At 43.3% G+C, this 25290-nt stretch overlaps 1 long non-coding RNA gene across 5 annotated transcripts in view; it reads right to left on the reverse strand.

Annotated features, from left to right (window-relative positions):
- LOC113950617 overlaps positions 1-25290 on the reverse strand; it is a 105823-nt gene that overhangs the window by 25235 nt on the left and 55298 nt on the right. Inside the window, exon 5 of one of the 5 annotated variants that reach the window (XR_003528805.1) lies at positions 133-1257. The exons of the other annotated variants lie outside the window; for them this stretch is intronic. This is a non-coding gene — a long non-coding RNA (uncharacterized LOC113950617). Of the gene's footprint in view, positions 1-132; positions 1258-25290 lie in introns of those variants that run through there. 5 annotated transcript variants of the gene reach the window in all.

Consider the following 25290-nt stretch of genomic DNA (forward strand, 5'->3'; position numbering starts at 1 on the left):
GTAACTCTGTGACTCAGAAGTGATTTTCACTAGGACAGCTCATTTCCAGGATTATAGTTTAAAAGTGGTTTTCCCTGTGGTATTCTTCAGCAGCTCATCTCTGCTAAGTGGGGTGGGGATGATTTTTGGCTAGGCAATGTCTAATCAAGCAAAGTACAAAGGCTGCAGAAATAAAACTTCATCTTCAGTGCCACCATTACTGTGAGCAATTGCAGCCGACAGGAGCTCAGTCAGAGCTCTTGCTCTGGGCCACTCCAAAATCCTCCAGTTTCCTGTTACTTGGACAAGTCAAAACATTAAACATTAAACTGAAAAAATACCGGAGTTAATTTCATGTCTGTTTTCTAAAGGAAGACAACCTGCTGAGATTCACTTGCTTGTGACACTGGGAATTTGGAATCACTGTATTTTATTCAAAACAAAACTGTGTTTTTAACAAATCATATTTTTTATCACCTTGATTCCTAATATTTTTAGTCTCCTTATTCCTAACACTGCTCCTGCAATACTCATAGTCTAGAAAAATGTCTTTCAGTCAAATCAGTAACATTTAATACTTAAATATGTAATATGTAAAACTGGGGATGAGTAATAAAAACAGGAGTACTGAGACGTAAATAAATGTTTGCCGTTTTCAGTGAAGAAGTTTCCCAATTTCACATCTGCCTTCCAAGGTCATATTTAAACAGGAGACTTTACTTACTCCCCACATCCACACCCTCAGACAGCATACCACAGCTGAACTCCATAGCCACTTGACAGACACTTTGTTTTTCCAGGGCTGTAGTTAAATGCTGGAAGGGGTTCTACCTGCAGCATCAGAGCTGGCTGTGCATGTGCCTGGTTCTCCTGGGCGTAGTGAGGGCATCTTCCCACCACTTCACCTCACACACCAAATGTGGAGTGGTTTGTCAATCTCTGCAGAACATTTCTCCCTGAAGAAGAGTTTTATTGGAAAGGCTGACTGCAAAGGCTCCATTTGTGTCCAGGGAGCAGTCTGCCACTCCATGGCTCAGCTTGGTGAGAGACCAAGGGCTCTGTGATGACCGTACAGAAGCTCTCGTGCTCCTGCAGCCTCCAGGCCTGGGGATCTGGTCCCCTGGACCTGGTTGCAACCTGTGTGCTGCAGTGTGGGGCTGGCACTGCAGAGCAGCCCGAGGTAGGGCAGGATCCCAGGAGTCACAGCTTCACTGGAGGCGTATGGTGGTGGCAAACGTGCTGCTCAACACACTTAGTAAACACTATCATGATACCAGACTAAAAAATTAAAAATATATTTCGCAGGACTTGGGCAAAGCTCACTGAAGACAATCTTCTCCCTGACTCTTGCACACACCCTAAAACATCACATTTCTTCTGCCTCAGGCAGCTCAAAGCATGAGCAGGGTGTCAAGGAGACGCTGAATGTGTTCTTTTTGTAGCAGTAACCTTAAAGCATGTAAGTGTATGTGTGCCCTCTGCCCCCAGCTCTAAGTAGACAGTGAAGTCACCCATCAAAGCTAACACCTTGCACCACTCCTGCTACCACCATACAGGCATGCTGCTGGGTTTGTGCTCATGGCTAAAATACATACATTTTTATCCATTTTTTTCACAGTGAAAATTAAAACCACAATTTTTTCCTTTTGTTGCCCTCCTTTCTTTCATTGGTGATGTAAAATGTTGCTTAAAAAAGGAGTTTTTCCCCTTACCCTCATCCTGCAGGGCTGAGCAGGACGTGGCTATGGCAGTGGGAGGCAGCCCAATCACAGTGCTGAGGAAATGAAGGTGAAAATGCTTCAATGTGCCAACCTTTGCTTATATTTGGTCCTAAAACTGCCCTTAGATGACCTCTGTCCCAACCCAGCCAGCCTTGCTGTGGGTCTCTGCACTGTGCTGTGATGCTCCTCTTCCTCTTGAGCTGATATTTGTGGTACCATAGTTCCCCTAATGCCACCAAAGTTTAGACTGGATATTAGGAAGAAACTCTTTACTGTGAGGATGGTGAGGCACTGGAACAGTGTGCCCAGAGAAGGCTCATCCTTGGAAATGCTCAAGGCCAGGTTGGATGGGGCTGTGAGCAATTTGATCTAGTGGAAGCTGTCCCTGCCCATGTCAGGGGTATTAGAACTAGGTGATGTTTAAGGTCCCTTCCAACCCAAACCATTCTGTGATTCTACTTCTTTAGCTGATTTGTTTCAAAAAAATTATTCCAGTGAAGAGGCAGAGGTTCACAGGTCCACGTTCCAGCCATTCTTCCTTGAACATATACCAGACAATAATAAAGCTAATTCTCAAGGTGTGTGTAGGACCTGGAGGAGATGTCACTCATGGTGAAGCATGACTGGTGGTAGTTTTATTAGCTTCATTCCCCTCCTGCCATAGGCTGGGCTACTCAGGCTCCTGAGCTGACCAAAGCCCTGGGGAGCTGTTTGGTTGCCTCCAGGCTCTTATTCAGGAAGAGCTCAATGAAAATTTTGGACACCAGAAGGATTTTGGATCTAAGGAACCAGCAGTACAAACCTATGCATAAAAGGACAGATTCTGTCAGACACTGAGCAGAAGAGGAAATAAGCTGTGGAAAATTCAAATCTTGGCATGAGTAACTACATCACTTCATAGAAGACCACCTCATGTGCGAGCCATTAGGGACTTTATTGTTTGTGGTTCATCTTCATAAACAAGAAAAGGGATGTTGTGCTTGAAATAACAGAATTATACATTGTATAACGGAACTGCATGGAAGCTTCAAACAGATTTCAACCTAAAAAGTGACATCAGTACCCTTTCCTCTTCAAACCACAGAAAGTGGACAACTAATCTCCCTATGAAGTACTTTATTTCTAACAAACTCATTTCCAACTCCATATTGAAATTAAATTAAATGAGCAAATATTAAATAGGCAGCACCCTCTTGGTAGCTGTAGCTGCCTCTTGCTATTCAACTAAAGCTCCCACAGAAAAACAGATAGTTATACCTGAATATGCAAGACAGCATTATCCAAATGTATATCCTATCATGAGATCTGCTCCATTAAACCACTCCATGGTCACCCCCTGCAGAGAGTCTGTGTAGTGCTTAATTGCTCTTAATAGCCATGGCTGCTTCTGCTTTCATTTGTCTGTGGTTTATGTTTTCCTTATGGGTGTAGTGGGACAAACAGTCATGTTGTTAATAATGCACACAGAATGCATAATCCATAACAGATACACTATCAAGCTTATTATTGTAATTATATACAAAATAAAGTGACCATCCTGCAATTTTTACTCAGGCAAAGTAAGGAGAAGATTTTTAATTCCTCTTGTGTGCTATGATTTGACAGCATCCCAGATGCAGCTGGTTTGTACTCTCTATCAGTGACTTTTGTCCAGCAAAGAAAATGTTTCTGCTTACATCTTCCTCTTAAAACTTGCACTAAGCTTCATTGTGTCCTCACATCTAAGGTCCTCCCCAACATGCAGATTGAACAGAAATTCTTCATTTTGTCTGAATATAACAAGCTACTGAACACCTTCCTCAAGGCATGAGGCAGTTCTTCTTTGTACATATATTAGAATTCATTCTATTGGTACCCATAAGAGTTAATATGTTTTTGGTTTTCCATTAATTCATATGCTACTACAAGTGCTTTGTTTACATCTGCATCTCGAAGGCTCCATTATTTTGTCAGCCAGAGCTCTTAAATGAGAACACTTGTTGATTCAAAAATTAATGTAACCAAATTGCCTCGTCTGGAGAAATGAGACTGCTGCAATTATTTGCTTCTAAAAGGGTATTTCCACATTGCAGTGGAAGGGGTTTGAATTGCATGTAAGATGACAGTTGCTAGTATTTCCCAAAGCACTTTACGAGACACCTCATTTTGCAGGAGAAGTGACATAAACCATCTATGGTTTTCTCAACACGCGAAAGGGGGACCCCAAGCTGGAGCAGGGATGCTCTGAGCTGTGCTTTGTCTCACAGCTTCATTGTGCCATTCTTGCTGTTGCTAACTAAACAGAATACTCATGCTTCAAACCTGCCTCTCCAGACACACCTTACAAAGCCCAGTCTTCCATCAGTTCAGGTCAAACCTGACATTTTGGGAATGGAGGAGTTCTGTGGAAAAGTGATGTGCAGTGATGACTGCATGTGGGAACGTTCCCTGGAGCATCCCGTACCTTCCCCCAAAGCTGCACAACACCTATCAGTGGCTATTTACTCCATGGTGCATAAATCTGTACAGACACAGCTGGGTGCCAGCTGCAGTTTGCATTTGTTCAGCTACCCAAGTGCCTCCAGAGAGGTTAATCTGAGCTACAGGAACTCCAGTTAGCAGCAGCAGGCAGGTGCAGAGCCTCTAGTGCATAAAGTGGAAAGGAGAAGCCTCGAATCAGAGCTGATTAGCTAAAGAGCCATGTTATTCCTGACTTTTGGATCATTCAAAAACATTTGAGATCATTAATAATTCATTTGCAGATGTAGCAGAGCTCTAAATGTGGCTGATTAAATGCATTTGACGTTTCTCTTGAGAGAGGTTGTTATTCCAGGAAACCACTTGGTATCTGCAAATGTCTTGGAATTAATGTACTCAAAATTACAGGTTCACTCACAGCGTTTTCCCTTGTAAAGAAAGGAAAGTGACCTCTGATTCCAAATGTAATGTACCCTGGTGAATAACTATAGCACAATTATTTTAAGTTCCCCACAGCCTCAGCAGATCTGCTATGTAATGACGTGATTCAACACAGAGGACTCTGCCTTCCTCTGCTAAGAAAAAAACATGCAGACAGTGAACCAGGCAGGTCCTACACACCCAGGGAAGGAGAGCTTAAAAAGTGGTTGTTTGGCAACTCACAGCTCCTACAATTGCTGCTCTGTGATATGCTTCCCAAAAGCCTTCCTGGCATCTGCCTAAAAATAGAGCCCATGTGTTATCCCGGCAGAGAAGCCAACCTCTCTTGGGGCACCTTGGTCCTCTGGGTCGGATGAGCAGGATCCAAAACAGGATCTGAAAGAAATAATGAGCTTTATACCACCTTTGCATTTCCCTGATTATGTCAGCAAACCTGGGTCCAGTGGATTTGTTTGGCTTCATGCTTAAGTTAGAGTAAATCTCTTCTGGTGTAGCTGTGGGGTGCATTTCGTGCCACTCCATTTAAATGTTTAATGAGAACTAAGGATTTATGCAAACTTGAGCATGCATTTTTCAAGTGGGTCACCCACATTAGGGCAGTTTTCCTACTACTCTGCTTAGTGCAGTCACCACCACCAGGGCATCTCATCTACTGCAAACAGTGGGATCCTCCCCTGACAGGACTTTGCTCAGCGTCACCTTGGTAAAGCCTTTTTGGGTTATTTTCCTCTTGCCCTAAGTTCATTCCAACACACAGAAAGGAGGGACACTGCATCTGTCTGTTGAGATCTCCAGGTGAAACATATGGTCATTCTTTTTTTGTCTATTAAAACTCATTCCAAAACCATATTTCCTTCAAGTGGACCTTTTTTCCTAGCTCAAATTTCAGATTCCATTTAGTTTCACACTGTAAATCTGTTGACCCTGAATGCAAAAAGAAACTTCCCATCCCTGCTTTTCTCTCTCCTCTTTGACCTAAGAGAAGGTGTGAGACTGTTGGACAAGATGCAACATATAATTTCTGCAAAGAACACATTTTCTACCATGGCTGCATGTTTTGCCACCTGCTAATAAATGTCATAGAGCACAACAAACCTCTTAGACATTACCAGCACTTGTACTCCCATATTAAGTATGTAAGAGCCAGGCCAGGAACAGTGTGTACAGACACTCAAAAAGATAAAAATAAAGATAAATCACCAAAGGGGATAAATCCAAAATTCCTTGCTTGTTATTTATGTGGCATAACCACAGGAGATGTGTTAAATCCCTGCTAGTAAATTTTGGGATGTAAATGTAATCTGACAGGAAAACTGTTTTCTGCAAGGTTAAATTTATTCAGATCCAACACACTATCAATTGATTTTTTCCTTACAAATACAAATGCAACAAGGTGGAAACTTTCTGCTAATGACTAACACACTGAAAGAGGCTAAGCAAAAAAAAGAAAAATCAGAAATTTTATTCTGTAAGTAAGTCTGCAACTACCACCATATTCCACCAGTTAATTTAGGCAATATAAATGTTACTGTGCAAACTCACAAGCCTTTTAGTCTCACCCATGGCCCTGGACTTTGCTTTCCTACAAGAAGTAGTCAGGCTAAACTTCGTTTATTTTTGGTTTTCTAATTTCTATTTAAAACATACCAGCCCCCTGGCCCTCTCCTCACCAGAGTGCACAGTCTGAAGCTGGTGCTACCACAGTCACACAAACCTTTAGGGATGGTTGGGGCACAGTGGCAGCTTTAATGCCATGAGGTTCTGTCTTCTGCACTCCTGAGCCTCCTCCCTGTGGCAAAGGAGCTATTTCATCCAAAGGACATTTTTCTGCTCGGAAAAGCTCATGGATATTTCTATTCTAGAAGAAATATCGTTGTTGAAAATGATGCAACTATGAAAAACTTTAAAAAAAAAAAAGTTACCAAATCCTCAAACTTTCTTACTTGTTACTGTCTTAGTTGTTACAGAAATACTGATTTTGCTTTATTTTATGCTGTTTCTCCTTTACTCCTTTTAGAGTCAGCACACTGCACTTTGCTGATGCCACACAAGAGTTCAAAGCTACTGTTGGCTTTCCCTTTTGGCAACACTTTTTGCATCAATCTTACTCATATCTGACACAGTGCAGATGAAATCCAACAACTTCACCTGACTCCATGCTGCATGGTGCTATTTGGTTCTCTGCCAGTAAATTTGGTGACATCCCACGTAGCAAGGCTGTATTTAAGCTGAAGCTTATCCCCAGCCCAGAGAAGATGCGGGGGCAGGAATCAGAAACCCATCCTGCACCACGGACAGACCAATGTTTGACTAACGCTGCCTTGAGAGCTCCAGCTCCCCCTCCTGAGCGTGGGGGAAGTCAGGGACACCAGTGTAAATACTTTGAGACACAGTGACAAATGTGTCATATAGTTTACTATGTAGTTAAACAAACCACTTTGCATGGGGGGCCACAGAACAAGTCTGGTTTTCTTCAGCATTCCTGTGGCCGTGAAGTTCCTTTCAGGTTAGTGCAAGATGCCCTCTGTGGAGCTGATCACTGCTTCATGCATAGATGGCCAAATCAGACTCCAAATCTCTTGGCTCCAAACTAAGATGTTATTTATAGATCTCCCTCAGCCCTCTGCACCTGCCTTTCAAACAGGCTGAAGTATCAACTCTGAAGGTACAAAACTCTGTTCAGGCACAGACATGAGAACAAAGGGGATGTTAAGTAGTTTGGACATTAAAAATATGCTAAGATAAATTGTGGCAGGCAGGTCAAGTCCCTGAGGAAAAATATTTTGACAAAAGCCTTCCAAGAAAATTCTGAAGTACAATCAGTAAAATCAATACTATGCTCAAACACCTTTTCCCATTCATCCGATCCACAAGTAGGCAGCCAGAAAATCAGATTAGCTTTATTTCATTAACCCTGATAAAGGCAACATTTACATTTTTAACTTAATACTGGATGCTCACTGAAGTGCTCTCCAAAGCCAGGTGATGAATGAGGCTGGGGAGGCCTCCCATCCCTGTCACTTGGCTTCCACCACGTACTATGGAGAAGATAAATGGTAACTGGGAGCCTGGCCATGCTGCAGACTGATGGAGCTGTCTGGGGAAAATGGGACTGGTGATTGCCTGGAGATCAGCATTCCCATGGGCAATCTTAGGCTTTGGGAGCCTTCTATCTTTGAGCTGACACCTCGGTGGTTACTTTCTTGGCTAACTCATTTGTTAATCAGGTTGTGTAATTTCCTTTCCTTCCATTTACCATCCTCCTGACTTAGCTCAGTGTATGAGTCAGTAAGCCTGGCTTAATCATCTTCATTATAAATTCTGAGTCTATTTTATTGCTGATAAAGTTCTTGCTGACCAGCTCCTATAGCTAAAATATCCAAAATGGAAAAAAAGGTGGGACTTCACCTTTGACTTGTGGGTATTTTTTTTAAAATTAACTTCTGCCCTATAGCACCTTTCCAAAGAAGCAGACAAAGCAGCAGCAGACTGTTTTATAAATATAAAAAGAATGTGACCTTTTAAAAGTACATACTTTATATATCAAACTGCAAAGATAAAGTAGAATTTAGTCATCCTATGCCAAGACTGTTGACAATTTGGCTTTTTCCTAAGGAAATGACTTTGCTTGTAGCTCACCTTTTATAATGCACACTTTTCTCCCTGTGAAATTCATTATCCAGTACTTGATCTCCTCTGTAGCCTAATGCTGATGTCCTTAGGAAATTACTTTTTTAACAGTCTTCTTGAAGAACATGTGTTTTGTGGCACCTGAAAATAGATGTACTGTAAATCTAGGCTAGATGCATATTTTACCTATTGAGCTGTACATTTCAGTAGCTGTGGCTTTCTATGTGTGGAGATGGAAATCATTTAAAGTCATTTGCTTGACAAGATATGCGTATTTGTCCTCCTACATATCCTATGAGTACAAGGTTGGATTTATAGCTTGCCTTTTTTTACTTGACATCTTCCAAAAGGCAAGGAACAAGGAATGCACTAAGTTATTAAGACTTGATGGGTGGGCACAGGAATTGTAGTGATACACCTCTCTTATAACAAAGACTATTGGGATGTACAAAGCAGCAGGTGCTTTAATTCAGGTGTTGCTACAGATAGGACAACAGGACAAAAAAGATGGAAAGTGAGCAAGCAAGCCCCTGCTTGACATTCATAGGTTAGGAATCAAGTGTGGGGGACCTTTTCTGCCACCAGATCTGACTTGGGCAGCAGGAGATGGGTCTTCAGCTTGACTTTCTCACAAGGATGGCACCAGACCTGTCTAATCAGTGCTTCTGCTACTCATCCAGGTTTCTGGTAAAAGAAACTTTAGCCAGGGATGCCATTTGCCTAAAAATACATGACCTTTGGAATTGCAGAATAATTTGGCTGCCTCAAACTGGGCATCCACATGAAACCAGCTTGTCTTTCGAAGTTGCTATACCTTGGCAAAGCTAAGAAAACATTGAAAACATCAAGTTTTGCTTTTCTTATAAATAGATGCATTGTGTACTGGGACAACTTACTGCAGCTCTGCTGACTTCACTGAGTACAGAGCCATCTTGAGAAATGATTACATAGAGCCAAATTATCTCCCATATCTATGTCCTGTTTGAGTGTGTGACAATTATATATGCATCCAGCATCTCTGATGAGCATCAGTCCCTGCCCAGGGACTCCTCCTGGAGGTGCCCAGCTCACTTCCTCCCTGTGTCCCAGGGAGCAGCAGGCTCCCTGTCACATGGGAACATGCTTGTGACAGGACCACCTCCCCTGGCACAAAGAAGAGGAGAAAGGAGAAAATGTCTGAAGTCTCTTTGAAGACAAAGATGCAGCACCCTTTCATAGGGGCACCTTAAGAACACTCTCACATATCTCCTTGAAACCCACTCACTGAGTATTTATACACCTTCTCTAAATGGGCAGGGCACAACTCTCCTGTGGGCCCTGTGCCATTCCCACTGCAGCCCACAGGAGCTGGGCTACCTCAGGACAAGCCTGAGATCTTGGCTGGGGAACCTCACCCTTGGGTGCTGTGCAGGTGGGGAGCTGCTCCCAGCTGTGGTGGGCAAAGCTTCCCCTGCCCTTCCTTGTCGTGGGCCACTGCCCTTGGGCAGGCTCTGGAAGGCTCCTTTCTTCATCAGCCTGATCAGCTTCCTGACTACCCAGGTCTGGGGAACACAGAAGGTAGTGGCTGGGGGCACTTAAGGACAGATATGCTTATAGTCTATCCATGTAACATTTTCTCCAACGCTTGTGTGAATCAAAACATTAACAAACCCCAAACGCTTCATTTCACACAACACAAATTTTTATACAGCTCTTGAAGTTGTTTTTAAAGCTCTTCTATAAAATGAAGTACAAGCTGAAGATAACCATCTGAACATAAACTAAACTATAGTCTCTTCTGAAAATTCCCTTTCAGTTTAGCTTCTGAGGGTTTTTTACTGTTTCAGGAATCTGCAGACTGCTTTACTCAAATGAGACTGCCATTTTTCAGCAAAAGTAATATCTTGTTTCAAGAAAAGAAAATATCACCCTCCTCTTTTAACCTAGAAAGCAAAAACAGGATGTTCTTTCCAGTGTTTCTATGGTTGACAACATCTATAACAGGCTTTCTGCATTCCGTCTTGCAAGAGAATTAGTGAAGAATTAAATATAATATAAACACGTTGAGACAGAACTACAGCCCAGTGCAAAATATTCTGCATAAAAAATAAAGTATCTTCCCATCCAGGTAGGTATTGTGATTCCAGAAAAGTCTGGCAGGCACCATTACTGATAACAGCATATAGCAGCCATAGTTCTGTTCCCCAGAACTAGTCAATTTGCTTCCTTCACCTGTAATTTGAAATTTGATATAATTTTCAACTTAGAATGCTGGGAGAACAGTTCAATGGACTTCTGGAGTTAATTTCTGGAATCCAGTTCAATTTAGCAAGTAATTTGCAGAGCCCAGCTCTCTGATTGCAGCATGTTTTTCTGCCCATTGCAGAAAGCACAAAGAGAAGAGGAAGGCAGACAGCAGCATTAGTGACCCCAAGTAATTGTCTCTAACACAAAAGGCAATTGTAAGTGAATATATCAAAGTGTTGAGATGCCAATTAGCTACTTTAATGCAAATCACTTTTTTATTTATAGGGTGGTTCTTCCTTAAACCTGAAATTGCTGTAGCTCTAATGCTAAAACCGAGTCATGAGACAAATGAATCACAGAGTCAGGTTACATCTGCAAAGAGTGTTCTTGAGTCTAACCTGATGCTACAGCATGTGTGCACGTATCCTTCAGTTGAAGCAAATCCCACTTTCTGGTGCTCACAGGGCTGGAGGGCATTGAACCTCATTGAACCAGCCACAGCTTTGGGTCCACCAAAAGGGGGACACATCCCTCCCCGTCTCTGCTCTTTGGAAAGGCTCCTTTAGGTGAGTTCACCCCTTCCTGGGCACTTCATCATCTCCTCCAAGCCCAGATCTGAATCCTGCCTCACTGGAGCAAGCAGCACAGCAGTTTGGTGGGGTGAATGCCAAGTGTACCTGTGTTACCAGAGGGATCCTGATCTGGGAAACATCCATCTATTCCCATCAGACTGGTCCAGCCACTGGTCCCCATGTTCCTTGCCTGCCTTTAAGAATCCAAGTCTTCAATGTAACAAACATAAACCAGCAAAGAGGAAACAGGCTGTGTTATATTTAAAGACAGATAGCTGGAGGCTTTCCAGAAAAATCTGGAGGTTTTTGCACTGCTGTTTTCTTTGGGACACCTAAGATGAAGCCAAACCCACAGGGTCAGCTTTCTGCACTACAGTGAAGGTTTCTCAGCCATTCCCCCCAGTGTCCCCCAGGAATACAAGCTCTTCTTGCCCAAGACTCGGCACCTCCAAGTGCTGCTCCCCCATTTCAGCATGGGCTTCCCGTGCACCCCACCTGCACTGGCCACACCACACCACCATCCAGCCCTGCTGACAATTAGAAAATGGCATCTGAGAGTCTGTGGGCTACTGCAATAGATCCACAGCAGTCCAGGAGGGAAACAGGTCCATTGCTGGTCAGCTTGAACAGACAGTGCTGCAGTCCACACTGGCAGCAGGAAATATCTAAGAGACAGCACACTGACAGATGATGCTGTGCAACGTACACACAGGCAGAAACAGGCTGATCAGCTCTTGGCTGAGGTCATACAACACAGTAAATACAGAAATGGGATTATAACTGCATCAGCTATGGCCTTTTCAGTTCAGATTCTAGGAGTGGAAGTACTAAAAAGTTCCCACAAACACTCTGGCCAATTAGTTACCAAGTGTTTCTGTGATACCTAAAGCAACTTCACAAGTCAGAGTATTTGCTGTAATTGGAAAAATATTTAATTTTCTTGCAGTCTCATTTCATCCTTTGCAGGGCTGTAGCAGAGTCCATTATCATGTGCCTAGCTACACCCTGCTAATAAATGTCTACAGAGAAATTTAAGGCGAAAAATATGATTGCACTGAGCTCAGTGGGAGTCCACCATTGCCATCAGTATCTCCCAGACTTTGTCCTGGTCTTTAGAGACCATGTCTGTGAAATATGCCCTAAGGCAAAGCTCTAAAGCTCCCTCCTGTTTCTAATCCTATTTCTAAGTTTTTAAATCTTGTGTTAAAATCTGCCTTAACTGGGCATTAAGTTCCAAACCCTTTCCACAGCTCTAAAAAGGATTTCATTATGTTCCTACATTTAAAACAGAAAAATTGCTCAAGTTTTTGGTAAAAACAACATAGCTGTAACAGGACACAGCTACCAAGTGGGAGTTGATCAGATGACACAGTCGGTCCCAGGACTGGCTCCTGGGAATCTCTCCACCTGCAGCTGGGGAGGTACAGCCTAAAGGAGGCTCATTAGAAAGCAATAGAACTGAAATCACCAGGCCTGTGTGGTCACCTCCAGGGACTCCCAGAAGCCATTTCCATGTCACGATGTTTTCCAGCATGTGCAGAGGCAGACTGGTACTGCACCAGTCCTGATGAGATGTTGGCTCCTGTTGACAGCAGCAGCTGCCTCTGCAACATTAGTGATTCACGCAGGCACACGCAGAACAATTTGGGGAATTTAGGAGAGACAGCAGCATAAACTGTTCTTCAATTTCCTATTTTGTTATCTCTCTATATTTGGTTTGCTTACTTGCCTCATGTCTCCCAGGCCTGATCTCAAGAGTGATTTTTCTGCCAGGGTGATTTCTTTCTGCAGGACTATCTGCCTTTCCCAGGCTGATTGTGCAAGTGGAAATAAAATTCCATTGAAACAGATTCATTAAAAGAAGATTAGCAAGATTAGTTGAACTATAACCGGTTTGTGCCTTCTTTGTTGAATGTAAAGAATTGTGCTACAAACAACAGAGCCAAGGGCCAGCCCTTCTCTGTAAGCATCCAATATTGCTCCATCTATTCTGGCCCTGTCAGCAGCTACTTGCCAGTAAATGGATGATACCTGCTGTAAGGTTCTGGTGCTATACACTCACATGAACTCATAAAAAAGGACTTCTGTGCAAGCAAAACTTTTCAATCATGCACAGATTGAAACTGCTTTGTTTTGTGAAGGTGGACTCGGGGTCACAGCTCTCACTGGCACAGCATACCAGCCAAAGGGGGGCTTCATTTGTAATGCACCCAAGCTGTAGAGTTGCCAGTGACTGTTTCATGGCTTTAATCGAAAGACAGAGGTATTTCTAGCTTCCCTCAGACTTTTAGAGCTGTTTTCCAAGAGCTACTCATGCCACTCTCTGAATTGCTTGGGCAATAGGTTTCCCATCCTGGGGCTCTCTGAGAGCTTTTGGGATTGCCTGTGGTACTCAGCCACAAACAATTGCTGGGACCTGTGCCTTCTCCTCCACACACAAACCCATTAGCAGGAGCACTGAGCACCCTAACAGGAACCAAGCATTTTCCCTGGCACCAGAGCTGGAGGAACATCAACACAGCCGTAGCTGGGCAGAGGCAATGTGATGTCCCTCAGTGCTCTGAAACAAAGGCAGGCTTATTACATCCATACTGCCCAACACATCCCTGCCTCTCCAGCATGTCTCATGGACTGCTCCTGCTGCATCCAACCAGCCTCACTCACTGCCGCAGTGCTTTCTGCCACCTTCTTGTCCCCAGCAGGAGAAGGACTGGCAGTAGATCCCCAAGCTCCATGACAGGAGAAGGGAGCAGAGGGTGTTTCAGTATTTGGGGGCTGGAAGAGGCCAGGCCTAACCAAAAGCTATGGATCTCACAAGAAAAAAAAATCCTCCTGACTGACTCAATTACACAGGAAACCCCTACTGTGGTTGATGCTAGACAGGCTTTAGCTCTTCCTAGAAATAGCTGTGATCTTCCCCCTTTGGATTTTCTGCTGCCTGCTTTTGTTTCCAGCTGAGGAACTTTAAAGAAAGAAAAAGAAAAAGAAGAAAAAGAAAAAGAAGAAAAAGTAAAAGAAGACAAACAGCAGAGAAAGAACAAGCCTGAAGCACAGCAGGTCAGGAATAGCAGAGAGAAGGCAGATCAGGAGCTCCTGTTCTTCCCATCTCAGAGCACATGAGCAATCAATGACATTAAAAGCAGCAAACAAGGAAGGATTGTTTCAACTAACACATAATTAGACAAAAGAACTCAGTGCTGTGGATGGATTTCCAGGGTAAGGACATAGCAAATTTTGAGCAATTATCTGTGTAACAGGAATAACAGTTTTAATAGCTAACAGTCTTGTGTGGAGATGATGTAACACAGGGTGTTTCCCACTTTAAGCCAGTCAGGATTAGGAGAAGCACTGTTAGAAATATCAGCCAGTCATAACAGCTGAGAGCAAGGCTGCCCAGGACTGCTGCAAGGTGTCTGGAATGCCCACTTGCTGAAGATCCACTTTACCAGATGGACCGTGGGCTTGCTTTGCTGTGGCAACACTCTGCCCTTTTCCCTGTTCCATTCCCATTATACCTATGAGCACAACAGTGGCCATGAACCAATCCTACTGCTCAGTTCACCTACCTGCACCACACACCAGTGTCTCTGGCTGGCACCTGTGCCCATGTACACCCACCTTCGGGAAGGAGAGCGAATCAGAGTATTAAAACACTTAGGAAAGTATTTAAGAAATAGATTTCATTAGAGTGTATGCAAACTCCATTTGCAGCTTGAGCACACAAGGCTATTTATGAGAGGAATTTGCTGCTAGAGATAATGAGCCAGTTTTCAGCAAAGTGTAAATCTGCCGGCTGCTTGTAGAGGCTCATAGGCTGTCAGAGCACAGATCATTGCTACTGAGTGCTCTGCTAATACTGTAAACAGTGATGACATTTAGAGTATTGTTTAACTGAGGGAGGAGATTTAAGTCATTCCTATAGTAATACCTAATGGGGAGTAAACCTCTGCAGATCATATCTCACAACTCTGGCAGCAGTCTGTAACGTCTTTAAGCTACATCTTTAAATTATGAATAATGCCTATTAAAAAATCACACCACTTAGTTGTGGTAAACATCTCTGGGTAAGATGGTGTCAGAAAGATTAGAGCCCAGATCATGAATGCAGTATCTGTCCTCATCCCATGGAACACTTTCTGAGATTGGCACACCATTATAATAGTTTATTGCACCTCTTAAAACCAACACACTGCAAAGTGCTTCCCACCAACAATTTTTTCACTTAGGATTTGATTTAAGCCCCTTCTAAGTCTGAACATCTGAGAGCATGAAGAATTAGTAGGATGTGCATTTTAAGGAAGTCTTTTGTAACTTTGAGAAAATTATTTCCTCTAAGCAAAGATTTACTTATCTTGTAGCAAGGTAACTTACTTTGAGGCAATGTAAGACAAGCATGACTACTCTTTTCTGTCCCCATAGCAAAGAGGAAGCCCTTGGTCTGTGTCCCTGAAATCATGCTCACGTCTGTGTGGTTATTTCTGCAGCAGTGCAAGAGGTGTGTGAAAGAAAGCCTCTGGGCAGTGCCAGGATATGTCAAAATTTACCTAAAGCCAGCTAGTTTAGCTTTAAATTGTATTTAGCTTTCAAGTTAAAGTGCAAAAAACTCATACACTCCTAAAGTCAGTGTGAAAGTTGGGGCATATGTAGCCCTAAATTTCAGTAAGAGCAGAACAATTTTGTCCACATTTGTGCTGGTCCAGCACCTCTTCCCTGTGAAGTCAGGAAGCCTGGAAGCTCCCTGGGCACCAGGCAGAAACAGCCTCTGGCCATCTGCTCGCTGTAGACACTGCAAACCTCACAGGAGGTGAAAGCTGGTGAGAAGGAGGCACTTCTTCAGCACAGCAGTGTGAGATCTGAGCAGGGTGTACAGTGTGGTGGTGAGATCACTGGGGGAGTCACTGGAGGGATTAAGGCTTCCAAACCCAAACGGGCAATCTGGCACCACAGGGCGGGGATACCTGCATAGTGGGGCAGGACCAGGGCAGGGGCTCAACCACAGGGATATTTCTTATCACAGAGAGTATGTGGGATTTGCAGGCACTCGTGGTGAGTGGGAAAAGCCATGTGGCTCTGCTTGCCCTTGCCTCCCTCCATCCTCTAGCTGGAGAGAGGTGGAGGGCAAGCACAGTGGCCAAGGCAGTATTTCACTCATCACACAGACTAAAAATAGCTGCCGGCCTTAATGCAGCCTTTTTCTTTGACCACTTTCTTCTTATCCGCTGCATAAAGGCCAACCACTCTCTGTGCACCACAGAGCAAGAGAGAAAAGCTGAGCCCAACTGCCAGGTCACTCATTTAACCTCAAGAGTTTCATCTTCTGACTGTCTCCATGAACGAGGAGTGGGAACAGGCAGGTTAATGCCATCAGTGAATTAGCAGCACCATCCATAGGCTTGCAGAAGGAAAGAAAACCAGAGCAGTACCACACAAAGAGAGGAACTTCTGGCAGCTTAGCAAAAGCTTTCTGGAAGTGCAGGCAGGCTGCAGGCAAGCTACAGACAAGAAGAGTAGCCACAGGACATAGCAGACACCAGTTTTTAATGCATTTTTACTCAGGGCATTCAAGTCATGTTTGCCTCCCCCCTCTCTACTCTAGCTGATAGGGATATGCCTACGGACAACAAGAGTTTTTGAGGTGTGACTGAAGTTTGGAGCTCATCATCCTACAAAAATACACCTATAATGAGAATATTTTACACCAACATTTAATTTAGCAGTTTGCATTTACCACACACTACCAATATTAAAAGGAGATGAACTGACAAAACACACCAGCTGCACCTCCCACTCTGCACAGCATCCATGATGGCCAGTGTTCCTTTCCAGCAGATTATTTCCCCATGTAGAAGCCAGCTGCCAACAATATCAAGTTCATCTGTTTGGAACATTAACTCTCACCAATTCCTACTTTCTTAGTGGGCCTTTGCCATAGAAACCTTCCTTAGCAACAGGGAGGCAGAGCAGCAGCAGCTTCAGCCAGGGACATTCATGAGGCAGCCCTGTGTGGCACCATGCCTTGTGCCCTGCCTCCCCAGCTTACCTTTTCCAGCAGAATCAGGGTGTGAGGCAGGTGGGAAACGGCTGCACTGGAAAATTGTTTGGGACCACTTAAAAATTACACTTTGATTAAGTTCTCTTGGCCTGGTTTGTGACCCAGCTCACCCAAGGCAAATGGTTTGCCCCTGTACAGCACAGCTGTGCCAAGGGTGATTTCTGATGTTTGTGGCTGTGGGCACAGGAGCCGACAAAAAGAATCAACAGGAAAGCAGGGAGGGATTAAAGCTGGAGCATCATGGGCTCAGGAGCCACTCTGCCAAAGTGCGAGAGAAACAGATAGAATGGCTCAGGACATTGAAAACATTGAAAACAGGGTATTCTTTCATGGAGAAAGAATACCCTGAGCACAATTCTGTCTTGCATCATCATTTGTGATCTTCACTGGCCAGTGGGCAATGGTCTCTAGTGTGTCTAAGCCTAGGGGCAGTACTGCTGTCTGAGTGATGCTCAGATGCTCTACCGTTATTCCTGCCACCTATTTCTGCTGTATCTTGACTTGATATTTCTTTTTCTGCTTCAAAAAATCAGTATTTGCCTCTCTGATGGGAGGGATGCTGCAAAGAGAAGAACAGTGGCTGTATGAATAAAGGGGCAATTCCTCAGCCCTGTACCCTCATGAGCAGACATCATGCAGAAATGCAGGCAAGAAAAGCTGGCACTTCAAACTCCTAAGCAAGCAGTGTCCAGACTGTAAAGGAAGTGGTGAAGGATCAGGGTATTGTTACTGTTGCCATTGTTACTGCTTCTATATCATCCTTCCTCCAGGCCTGTACCTTTCTGTTCCCAATAGCTTTATTTTGGCAGGCAGATAAAGTGGGATGCATGTTCCTCTGAATTTTCCACTTCTTTCAGGGAAATAGCTGCTCTGCAGACAGAGGCAAGTTGGCTCTGCCTGTGTTGCAAATTTCTGAAGTGTAAATGTCTCACCAAGGGTAAACATCTCAGCACAGGTCCAGAGTCAAGCTAAAGCCAGTGATACACACTTCCCTTGTAGAGCCTGCTTGTGTCCAGCCACCTTGGAGGCCAAGTGCCCTGACAAAAAGCTTTCCTAGCTGCATCCTCTCTGAAGGGCCAACACAAGGACAAGTCTCAAGTATTGATACAGGCACTTACCACCACTTCCAGTCTTAGGAACCTGTACCTTTATCCTTCCGTTCTCTGAGTCATCCTGTCACAAACACACCACGCAAGCACCCTGCTGCTTCCAGCATTACACCATGACTCACTGGTAAACCTGCACTGCTCTCACTTCCAATCCTCCCTGCCAGGTTTTTCATTATCTGCTCTGCTGCCTGTGGGACAATCATCTCCGGGGAGAGCCCGGGTGGTCTGCACCTCAAAACCCCTCTCCCCTGCTCACCTGTCAGCACAGGACACAATTAACTGCTGGCAGCTGACCTGAATTCACAGGCCTGGCTTGTAGGGAATAGGGAACAAACAATTTATCCTGCTTGTCCTATACAGTGGGAACAAATACTTTTATCATTATGGGTCACAGAATTTGTGGAACTTCTGTTACATATAAAGGTAAACACTTTTGTGTTATTTTTTGTTTGCTAGTTTGGTTTCATGTTTTAATATTTTCTAACTTTCATCCAGTGACAAACATTTCTGCTCTTAGATGAGGAAGGATTTGTTTACGCTTCTGACTAAAACTAATGTCCTGAGAGGGTTTAGATTTAGTACATTCATTCAACACCCAACTGGGGAACTACAGCCTTGACTTACATGATTTATTTGGTATGTTTGATCTTGAAGACATTTGAAAACTTGATTATATGAAAGGCTGCTATTTATGAAGAATTTCTGAAGAAACAGAATATATCTGTTTCTCATAATATAAAGACACAAATCTAAATTTTTGGATGAATGCTTACTGAATTAAATAGAGAAATCTAATGGTTTTCATTACACGTGCAAATATTCTCACACAGAGCTATGAGTAATTACACATAAAAAGTTCATGGAAAAAATCAAACATGCTAAAGGTTGACTGTAACATATCTTTCACAATCAAAGCAAGAAAGTTTCAAGACTTAGAATATTCTTAACACAAAGTCAAAGGCAAACATTGTTCCCTAGAAACAGGCCACCACCTAAATAGTAAGGATAAGGTGTCAAGACTGGGCAGTGCCTAATTCCCAGGAACTGGTTACTGGCACATGCTCAGGTACCTTAATTCCAGTGCAAGTAATTAAAGAAAATGGACCTCCCTTCAAATCTAGTTTACTCCCTGGGTCTCCATGTGCAGGGCAGGTAACCCCAGCAGACCTTTGCTTCTGCAGAGCCACATGTGCTGATGTCAGCACTCGCTCTTGCAGGGAGCCAGGCAAAGGCAGCACAAGGCACAGACAGCAGAGAGCTCCCTTTTCTGCAGGCAGGAAAACTCCAAAGACCTGGCTTATCTATGGAATGAAAACACCTGGAAATATGATCCAGCATAATGCTTATCCTCACAGCTTTATTCTGATCACAGCCTCCTGAAAATGTTTTTTTTTATCTTTTTTTTTTCCACAAGAAACATAAACAACAAAAAAGCGTCATTCTTTGTAAGTGCATTTGGAAATAATTTCTACCATTTTAATTCTGATAAAAGAAAAACACATTACAACTTTATTCTTTATATTTTTTGTTCAAAGAAGGAATAATTCCTGGTTTGCACATAAACTGTCAGGACAAAATCTTCCCCTCTATGAGTTCTAACTTCTCCTTTTATCTTATTTTTTCCTTCTCCATCACTACAAAGTTCTCTGAGCTTACAGGCACACAGGGTATTGGCAATGGTATTTCTCCTTCAGTATGGCAGCCATAAGGAGCTATATCTTCACAGGGAAAGGGGAACAAGGTTCCCATTTATCTTGCAGGTGCCCTGTTGGAGCTCAGCAGAGGACAAACTCTTGTAAGCAGATGGCTGAAAGTCTCCATGCAAGACAGGAGAGATCCCCCACTGCCTCCTCAGACCTCACACACTTTTTAATCACAAAGTAAGATGACCTTGGCTCTCTTAGCACATTATTTTCTGCCAAAATTATGAAACCCAATTAAGTTTCACAACTGGGTTCAAGCACTGATTTCCATTTGGAGGGCTGGGAAAATTCACAGCAACCTACAGCTTCCCTGCACGTGGTTCACACTTTCTCCACAGGCTGAGTACCAAATAAACAATATGACTAGGATTCCAGTGGAAACCTGAGTAGCAGGAAGGAAGTAGAAAGCAAATGGGGCTCATGGATGCAGCTATTTATCCCTATTTATCTCTCAATTTTAACCCTTTGGAAAGAAGAGATACAAATCACAGCTTGATTCATGGTGGCACTGATGGGGCTACACAATGACTGGAGCACATCTCATGCTGGGTGGTGCTTGCAGTGTCCCTTGTATGCACTAAACCCTGTGACAGATGGGAATCTCACTCCTTGGAGATTTTGATAACTAGGCAATCACACCACATATTTGTACACACTAAACAAAAAATGTACACTGCTGTCTGGCTGACTTCTTCCTGCCCTCTGCACACCTAGCCCTCACTCTTTCTCAAGTACCATTTTATTCAGACAGCTATAGTTGTTGCATCTGCATGAAGCAGAGCAGCAAAGCAACCAGGGCCCATGTGCCATGGCAATGGCATCAGTAGATGGGCCTGGAAAGAAATCTGACCTCTCCACAAGAATTACTTGCTCGAGCAAGTAATTACCAGCTCAATCCAGTCTGCTCCTGTTCAGCATCTTCAGCAGAGTCCATCAGCTTCTGCAACATGCTGAAAGGACACAGGTTTTCAGGGAGAGAAGTGGTAGATGTAGCCCTGAGTCTCTGTACTGTATTGGTTAATCAGGCAGTTAAACTGAGCAGTTCGCTTTGGAAGCATCAAACAAAGCCCAAAATTCCCCTAAAATCAAACTAATCTACTAAGCGCATTGGGAAGAACCAATTTTCAAATATTAGTTTTAGAATCTGTATTAAAGACAAGAACAACAGCCACACTACTCCAAAATGCTCTGGAGCTCCTCCTAGGGGTTGAGATGCCAGCACAGCTCTTCTTCAGGCTTCCCAGAGCACTAAAGACCCTTGTCACCCACCTACCATGCCTCCTTAACCAGGCTACAGGCAGCTCTGAGATAGAAAATATTCACGGCTAGCCAGGAGGCTTGCTGGAAGGCGAAAGTAAAACCTGGAAGAGCGCTTCAAAATTGAGTCTGACTTCAAAGAGCCCTGCTGGGGGACCTGCACCTGAAGCTTTTCATGTTTTCTTGCTATGTTTGACTGTATCATTAAACTATTCATTCACCCAGATCAGCACAACAAGCCCTCTACTGGATCTTAGGCTAAAAAGAGTTCAGCCTGCAAACATAAAAAGTAAACATATAATCTTTCATGAAGAAAACTTTGATGTATCTCAAAATAACATATTTTCAGAAGTAGTTACACAGTTACCTTTTTTCCTTCCTGTGGGCTTTTCAAGACTTAATAAATCCAAGAGCTCTTATTGACCAGGCACAGCAAGTACATACTTTAGAGCATCTCGCTGGAATCCAGGATGAGAAAATTGGCTCTGAATTCCTACTACTGCTGGAGCACCGTGCTCAGGGTCACACAGGAAAGCCTTCTTCTCATGCATCAGTGAGCCTAGGAAGCTCTAAGGACAGAAATGGCTGCAAAATTTTCAAGCAACCTGATTCTCAGTGAATCAGTGAAACTTCTGATTTATACCATCAAGGACTTGTCTCGACCTCATTAGATTCCAAAATCTAAATTGAAACATGGACAAAGCTTTCTTGGCTATCTGCTCATCCTTGTAATATGGCACCCATGACCATAGTATTGGAGTGCTTCATGATTTTCAACATATTTATGCTCACAGTGCCCCACTGGGATGGAGAAATGTAGGTTTTTCTTCCTTTTATAGACTGGAAGCTGAAACATAGAGAGACCAAAGAGTTTGATCCATCAAAGAATACAGGATCCATAAGGACTAGATTCCAAACTTGAGACCCTGAACCTGTAAGTGTTCAAAGTTTACCCAGTCCTTAAGCAAAAGCTTGTCTCAAACGCTTGGCGTCATTGTCACACCTTTTTCATATCATATTTCCTGCTGGAAAAATCACCCATCAGAAAGTCAATGCTCAGTATAGAAAAGAAATCAGATGCTCTGAAATTACGAAAGCAAATCAAGTCAGAGAATCCTGTTCAGGGCAATGAGGCACATCAACATTATTTATCCTAACAAATAGGCCTCTCTGGACCATGCAGAAATCTCCAGACTCTCTCCCTTGGCATCAGCAGCACCCAGGCCAGCATGAGTCTATTGGAATATTTTAAAATTGCCTTACCTTCTCAGACACTTAGTGGGAAAAAGTAACAGAAAGTTATAGCTGAAAGGGATATTATGTGGCTTTGTGACTGTCACATAATGGAACACTCTCTTTAAGTAATTGCGTTAAGAGCAATTTTGTGGGTTTTATTGAATAGCTCAAGAAAATTTAAACCTCCATAAAAGGATAGTGAAAATAAAAAATAACTCTGGTACAGGAAGACACATCCTCACATAAAGAATGCTAGAGGTACAACATTTATGAACGTATTTGAATTTTAACTTTTTCAAAAAACATTTTAAAAGGAGTAGCTTTTGTTCAGATAGACCAATTATTTAGTTCATAGCACACAAGTTCTGAATGTTGTACACATATGATATGTAGCTGTATTCAGTGCTACACAAAACACAATGGAAAGAAAAAACCCTGTTCTAAAAAATATTATCTGTCTCCTTGCCACTGTACCTATACCTATATCACCTACCTCCATTCATACACTTACCACTTTAAAAATCAGATAGATTTTTGCCCAAGATACTCCTAAGGTAAGTGCCATCTAAAGAGTGAAAACATAAAAGTTACATACAGTTGTTGTTTTGGTTTGGGTTTTTTTATTTTGTTTGGGGGGTTTTGTTGGTTTTTTTGTTGTTGTTTGGGGTTTTTTGTGTGTGTGTGTGAGCTTTGTTTTGGTTTAGGTTTGTTTTTTTTTTTTTTTTTTTTATGGGGAGCATCACCATCAAAACATTCAGCTGTTTACCCCATCTATGCAGAATCACTTTAGCAGATCTGGAGAGCGGACCTTGGCCCCCCTGACTCCCAGCCCTCTGTTTAGCCAAGTGCTAACAGAAGTGATTAAACATGCCACTGAAGACAAAAGCACTGAAAACACACCCTGAGACACGGTGTCCAAATTTAGGGGCTGTTTGGTTCTCTAATTTATCCTAGTTCCTTTAGTTTTCCCTTTTAAAGGAAATATCAACATCGCATCTTTCTCAAGGTAAGGATTTTTGCGAGCAGGGCTATTGTTAATCTTGCTGGGGAAAAAACACCAAGCAAAGAATGACAAGCATAATTCAGTTCAGTTCTCACAAGAAAACATATACAGTGGCAGGGAGCCAGCTTCTGATCTCATTTACACTGGGGCAAAGCCATGGCAACGGCAGTGCTGAAGCACCAGAGCCTCTTCTGCTGCAAGGGAGATGGGCAGCCAGCACAGCCTCCCTGGACAGGGGTTTGCAGCATGGTGCAGACAGCCTCTCTCAGCAAATGGGAAAGATCTAGATTGGTGCTTGGAACGAGCAGCAACATGTTTATGTATCACAAAAAGATTTTTCCTGTCTCATTTAGGCATTTTGCTGTTAAGCTTTTCAAGTAAATTCTAGAAAACCCAGGTAATGGTTTGAATTAGGCTTTGATTCTGTGCTAGAAGGCTTCAGAAATCTGTTTGCACTCTTCCTTAGGAAAGCAGGCCATGAGACACCAGGGTACTTACACACTTGCTTCAGCCAGATGTCAGCAAGACTTTGCCAGGTGCTCGATGCAGAAGGAGGTCAGGGTCAGACCCACTGCCCCCGCACTCCCCAGCACAGCTGCTTGGCTAAAGGCACCACACTGAGCCATCAGGGTGCCCTGCAGACTGAACATGTTCTGTCTTGGGCAGCAGCTGGTGCCAACTGGGAGATGTTCTGGGGAGTGCGGCAGCGCTCAGTGCTGAGTCAGACTGAGGTGGAATGACTCACCCAGAAACGTCAATGAAAGACAATATTTCTTCTCTCCAGGCTGCCCTTGTGCCTTGAGCTGCCTTGTGCTTTTCATCCTAAAGGCCAAGGTCCCTTTGCACCTTTCTAGATAGCAGCTGAACAGTTTTTAACAGCACAGAGTTTCAAAATGCTGTTCTTTCTCGATGCTTCTCTCATAGCAGATGCTTTGTTCTGTGCCAGACACAAGACACCATGTCCCATTGCAGCAGCAGAAAGTGCAGCAGGAACCACAAAGGAGACTAGATGTAAACCAGCACCAGGCTTGGGAGGGTGGGCTGGCTGCTGGAACAGCAGACAGACACAGGACAGGCTGGCTCCCACGTTTGCACAACAAATGGCTGCACATTTGCCCTCCTCCATTCCTCTCCAAACCATCCAGTGACTTGCTGTTTGTTCTAGGTCTGAAGTAGGAAGAGTTGGCAGGTCATTAAGTACATGTAACCATTACATAATCATGTCTAATAGAACAAATTTTTATTTTTCATACTTCATGATTTCAATAAATAAAGATTGTTTCAAGTAGAAAATGCAAACACTCTCAAGAGATACAGATACTATTTTTAACAGGCTGTTTCCTTCCCCCTTGCTAGGAGGCCTTGTAGCCTCTCTGTAGTCAGTAATGGGCTTACCTTCCAGGCTCTTTGCTCCTGAGACCTTGCACATACTTCCCTGTGTTTTGAAAAATGGTGCCCACATTCATCTGGGTCCATCCTCTCAATTCAAGTCATCTTCCAGCCTTGTGACGGTGATAACTTTATTTTGAGCAGCCTCATTACATCACTACATAGCATTTGTTCACATGTGTTTCCATACACTCAAATAAGGGATACCATCTGTAGACACAGTAAGAACAGGGGAGCTACAAAAGAAACAGAAAGACCAGAACTGAAGGGGATATCTGTGTCACAAACAGGGCTGTAAATCATGGCTTCAGTCATAAGCCTACCAAAAATAGCTGAAATGCCTCAGGCCCACACTAAGGTATTTATCTGGCATTGTTTCATGACCATTTTACTTGACAGGTCTGCAGAAAAATCTTTAATTTTTATCAACCAAGTGTAAATCAGGGACTGAAAAGTAGGTGACTACAAGCTGACTCTAATTTAGGACCAAACACCATTTAGATTAGAGACACCAA

Source organism: Corapipo altera, unplaced genomic scaffold, assembly GCF_003945725.1.
Source record: "Corapipo altera isolate COAL_440 unplaced genomic scaffold, ASM394572v1 54, whole genome shotgun sequence".
Lineage (NCBI taxonomy): Eukaryota > Metazoa > Chordata > Aves > Passeriformes > Pipridae > Corapipo > Corapipo altera.